Raw genomic sequence first — 6,445 nt, 5'->3', positions numbered from 1 at the left:
CTTCTGGTAACAAGGATTTGAGACCCAGTTAAAAATAAAATGATCTTTAAGATCTTTATACTACACAGGGTTTAGTCCGAAGCCCATGAAATATTAGCAATTTGGAAAATTTGCTAAAAAAAAAAAATATTGTAGCCAAATAGCATTTAGTCAAACAAGCAAAAATTGCGCAACATTTATAAATGACAAAAAAAATTCTAATCAACTTTCTTGGTGAATTAGTAATGAAATATGTTTGCCAAATTCAACTTTAATTTACATTTGGTGATTTAGCGAGTGACAGTATTTAACTAAATAAAGGTAATTTTTCAATATTTAAGATCAAATCCAATCTACTTTGTGAAAATCAGTTCACACTAAAAAAAAGAAAAAAGAAGCTGATATCAGATAAAAAGGTGAAAAATCACATCCGTGTGTTAAGCAGATTATCTTTCTTGATTAAATAACTTCCTGCCAAAACACAAACAGTATCGGTGATTCTCAAATTAAACTGATCTTGTCTCACTTCAGTTTACATTCATTTATTATATAGATATAATTAGTCCATTTTTAATAGCATAAATGAACAGAATTTGTGATTAAATACTACACGATTTAAAAAAAACCCTTGTTAAATAAACTAGAATGGAATGTGACAATATGCCCCAAGTTTAAAAGTATATGTTCCCCTACTGAACAGTAGTTTTGACTAATGGCCACTTTTAATAACGATACTTACAGGATCTTTCTTGGAATATTACCTCTGCTCATTTAACATATTCGTTGTCCTCGTTTTCAAGAGTTTTTCGATGTAAGACTATATGAGTGTGTGCGTGTATGCATATATGTGTGTGTGTATGTATATGTGTGTGTATATGCATATATGTGTGTGTGTATGCATATATGTGTGTGTGTATGCATATGTGTGTATGCATGTGTGTGTGTATGCATGTATATGTGTATGCATATGTGTATGCATGTATGTGTATGCGTGTGTGTGTGTGTATGTAATGTGTATTTGTGTGCACATGCTTGAGCATGTATGCGTGCATGTTTCTTTTTCTAGATTATGTAATATAATTTTGAGTTTGGAGTTTGGAGTACTGTATATATTTCCCACCCAATATCTGACCAAATGTTTGGTTTAGTTCCAATAGCACATTAACAAATATTTTTACTATAAAGCCAATTTTCATTTTTTATTCTGAGAAGACCAGTGAATATAAGTACACTAATTACTATGTCTTCATCATCATCACCACCATCAGCAGCCAATTGTAAAATGTCAGTTTAATAGGGGAACATGTACCTTTAATTCAAGTGGCATATCATCAGTACTACTGGTATGTTAACATGAATTTATTAGAGTGTTTTTGCAACCACACTCTTACTGTTACGGATAGTGATAGGTCACAATTTGAATGTAGTTAGTGACCATGATTTTATTAGAGAGTTTTTACCCACTTTGACGTGACTAGGTATTTTACGTGTCCATATATCTCTATGGTTTCGAACACTCCTATCCCTATCGATAAGTTAGTGACCATGAATTTATTAAGAGTTTTTGCAACCACACCCATTACTGTTAAGGATAGTGTTAGGTCACCACTTTGAGTGTAGTTAGTGACCATGATTTTATTAGATTTTTGCAACCACACCCATTACTGTTATGGTTAGTGAAAGGTCACCACTTTGAGTGTAGTTAGTGACCATGAATTTATTAAGAGTTTTTGCACCCATTACTGTTACGGATAGTGAAAGGTCATTACCCATGAATGTAGATGATGACATCATAGCAGTTAACTTCCCGCTCTTTATGATTAAAAGGCCTACAACACATAATACATTTTGCGGCAGAATTTACTAGACCTGTTTTTCTTCCATTAAACACGTGTTTAAGCACTGTAATTGTCTGTAGTCACACATATATAAGACATAACAGGCTTTGTATATTTGACCCATCATGAGCAGCTATTGGTATGCATAACGTAAGGGTGTGCTTGTGAAAGCCCTCTGTTATATTAATTATGCGAGTGATGCATATTATACACATATATAAGACATAAACAGGCTTTGTATATTCGGCCCATTATCATGAGCCATCAGTGTCCATAACAGTACCCTCCTGGCCCTGACTTAGTCACTGGCGAAAGTAAGAGATTAAGCCCGTGACAGGCGTGCGTGAAGCCTTCATGGCATATACGCACGTTAAAACTTAGCCAGCCATAACAATAAGGGAGTGCTTGTGAAAGCTCTCTATTGTTAATTATGAGTGTTCACAGGCAATGATGCATATTATACAATCACATCGATGTGCATTCATTCTGATGTGAGAGTCCCAGCCTCAACCCCTCATGAGAACAAGCTGCCATTCAAAAAGGCTCTAATCTATTCACGACGTCCACAATAACCTATGTTCAACGTTCACATTTATATTATAAATTATACAAACATTTAGTGTCTATACATAATTATTATAATACACATTCAAACTCACAAAGTGAAGCTATATGGGGTTTTGACCTTCGGTAACTATAACAACCAACTCCCAAGTTAAATAAAACATATTCTTCATCTTGCTCATGGTAAACACTTCTGGTTGTGTTTGTAAATGATTAAACTTGTAATTTTTGTAAGTTTGAGAATCACAGTTTTCACATACAACATGATGAATCAGTGGATTTCATTTATTGTAATGTGAAGAAAAAATACCCCCACCAACATATCTGTATGATTTAAAGCCGCACACCCTAGTTCCATCCAGTGAAAATAAATTATAATTTGGTTAATCTACAAACCTGTAACACACTTAGATCACGTTTTTATCAAATGGAGTGAAAAAGCAGGTTTTATATCGATAAATACCATGGGAATCCCCATGTCCCAATTGCTTGAAATAATTTTGAAAGTTAGTATTCTGATGTCACTGGTAGATGTCGCTCGAAGCACAACAATGCCTACATCACGACAAATTTCACAGACTTGGGGTGCGTTCGTTTCACCTCTCCTGGACATGTTCCAACTGTTCTGTCCTGGTTGTATCCCCTCTCCAGATATCGTAAGACTTAGCAAAATTATTGGTTTTAAGGGTTTGTAACATTTTGTATTGAGACACTTACTTGTCTGAACTTTATTGTTACTGAAAATGTTCACGAACTGTGAAGAAAAATCTCACAAATGAACAACAACAAATTGGTTGTTGATTACGCGAACCGTGCACGAGAAAACAAACCGAACCAAAATGATAACGGTCACGTGATATACCAACGTCTGTGACATTGAAATGGAAATATCCCCTCTAAAAATAGATTGGACCTCGCTTGCTTAACGGTTTTTTCTCGACAACACGTCTTGTGAAAAAATGCTAAAAAAGCATTTCGTGGTTTTACAAACATCAGGATTACCAAAAAGCACTTCAGGTGAATGGAAATGTGTATTCTAAATAATAAAATGTAAGTAAAGTGCAATTTTATTTGTGAAAAATGGGGTTTAATAGCGAAAAACAACGCCGTAATGGTTAACAAATAAACGTAACTAAGGTGTGTCCCTTTAAAGTATTGAACTTATCTCTTGTTCTTTAATACAGAGGCAGCACAGATTATACAGCCAGTACGGCAATGTCAGTACCACTTTTTGCAGATTATATTTGCTGTATCTATGAAAATGTCCTTTACAGTTCAATTTGAAAAGAAGAGTCTGGCAACCTCGAGCCGTACCACTATTTGTTTACACTGTGCCGCCCCTGCAAAATTATGGTATTTTACATACAATACAGCATAAAATTAATTACCAACAATTCTTATTCATTAACAAGCAAACCAGTTGTGTCTTCCATGTCTACAGTCTTAATCCATTGGTTAACCCTTGTTCCATTATCTTCTCATACCTTGTCATATAACTGTACAATGATGGCTTAATTTCAAGATATCATATTCTTTAAAACATTAAGACTTTCCACATTCAATATTTTTCACACAGAATTATGCCTGAAATGGATTGTTATTTTAAAAAAAAAATAATAAATAAAAAAAGGATATCTACAGTATTCCACATCACACTAACATGATTTATATAAACCAAACATCCCTAAACATCTAGCCAATAAGACTTTACATCTCGCCAAATACAAATAAATAAATATATAAACTAATCAAATGAACACTTGAAGACCCCCCCCCCCCCACCCCCCCCCCCCCCAAAACAACAACAAAAAACAACCCAAAACCCACACCCATAATACAATGAAACCCCTCTAAACCAGAGACCCATCTGACCAAGCAAAAAGTCCTGTTTTAAGGGGGATCCTGTTCAGAAAGGTTCCATTCTATATTGAATTTTAAAAAGGGATTTGGTCTATCCAGAGACAGGGCCTGGGATGAACATGCCTGAAACCTTAGCGGTATAGAGGCATGTTAAAAAGTTTCAAGTCAAGTGAAAAAACGTCCAGTTTTGAGAAATTTCCAGTTCACAGAAGATCCAGTTTAAAGCGGTTTCACTGTACCGGTACATGAACAACAAACTGATATCCTGAAATTATGCCACTATGGTACTGCTTGGGGCAGTTGTGGACAAATATATGATTCATGGCCATTAACATCTACGTACAGTATTCGAGTCACGGCTATTAACATGTACTTACAATCAGCTAAAGTCTTATCAACAAACATGACAGAAATAACACACAAATGGAATGACATGTTTGAAGTATTGCATCATGAAGATCTTTTAAAAAATAACAACTCATGTAAATAACACATAAATTGTTTTAAATTAATATAAAATGTCTGAATGGAGAACTAAAGACCATATTTTAGGAATAGTGTTTAAATGATATATTTATTTTTACACAAATCAAATTAGAGAAATCAATTTCTCCACTACTTAAAAAAAAACCAACCTAAATATTTAAAAGTATTTTTTATGCTTTAATGTGTAATGTTCTTTGCTGTTACAATTGCATAATAATAATGCTTTTAAACGTTGCTCGTTATTTCAACAATAACAGTAACAATACTAAATGTCGGAGGGCTAACATTTACGACCATTTAAAATGAAAAATGAAAGTGACATGTTCAAATATCTAAGATCAAACAGGGTACAAAGACAAAACCATTAGTGGATTCAGAACTTTGGATGATAATGGTGGTACACCCAGCCTATAAACAGATGATCCCGTGGAACAATGAAATCATGTAGAGTTGCACTAAAATCCAATAAGATTTCGTGTTGTTTTGTTAATGCCAGGTTGAAGACAATTTCGATAACTATCCATTTCCATCAATACTTAACCTGACCACTCACCAAATGCTTTTTCTCTCTCCTATACCCAAAGACTGGTCCCAACATCAATCAAATGGTTAAAATATTGTATCTAAGGCATTCCCTGTTTTTTTCCACATATGTAATTATATAAATCCAGACCAAATGCTTGAGGTTTATTTATTTACTTTTTTTTTTTTTTTTTTAAATCTGTTGATTTGTATTTTATAAATTTTTGCATAAAATGAAATGGGAATGATAACGATGAAACAATGCTAACTACTAAATACTAGTTCCCGATATTTGCCCATTTAGACAAAAATTTTATACAACTTTTATACAAATTTAAAAAAGTGCAATTTCACCATAAAATCTAACAAAGAACTGCCTTCAAAATATTTTAACCATTACTCTGCATGTTGAAGAAACAATGATTAATTACTTTCAATGAATTAAAAAAAAAAAAAACCCACCCAAAATAAAACAACTTAAAATTTTACGAGTGATTCTCAAATAACTTATAATAATTGATCATCTTGTTATTAGGTGTGCTATACCTAAACCAGAACTGGTCAAATATCGAACATATATTACTGGATACAAAAACAAATTTGATATGCATCCCAGATAACATTTATTATCGACACTTATTATTCATAGATAAAGACACACGACACACCATGAAGCACATACTTCCCTATTAGATGTGCTTAAGTGAAGAAAGTAAATGGGTTTTAAAAATTAAACATACTGTAAAACTCGTATACTAATTTTGGGATTATATTCTACTATTGTACTAACAGTATTATGGCATACATCTTTATTAACAAAGCATTCCTGGTTACCCCTTTTTTTTTTTAGTTACCATTTTGTTACTGTTGATATCACTGGAAATACAAGAGTTAACTTTATTTTATGAAATTTGTTTTTAAAAAATTCACTAGCTCTCACAGAAGCTTTGGGTAGTGTTATATGTATTATAGTAATAGAGTTCATAATTTCCACTAGCTCAGACCAACATTTCACTAGCTGGGACTGAGGACTAGTTGATTTTTCGCACCCTGATTGTGTTTAATTTATTATATAGTGATTTATAGTTTACAATTCAAAACTATAATTTTTTTATGTTCTTGGTTTTTTCAATGACACATGTGTAAAACAGACACTTGGGCTATTAGGAAAAAAATAAATAACCACTACCAAAAGT

The sequence above is a fragment of the Gigantopelta aegis genome, chromosome 8 (genome assembly GCF_016097555.1).
Source record: "Gigantopelta aegis isolate Gae_Host chromosome 8, Gae_host_genome, whole genome shotgun sequence".
Taxonomy (NCBI): domain Eukaryota; kingdom Metazoa; phylum Mollusca; class Gastropoda; order Neomphalida; family Peltospiridae; genus Gigantopelta; species Gigantopelta aegis.
The sequence above is the reverse complement of the archived record's forward strand: the minus strand, read 5'-3'. Positions refer to the sequence as shown.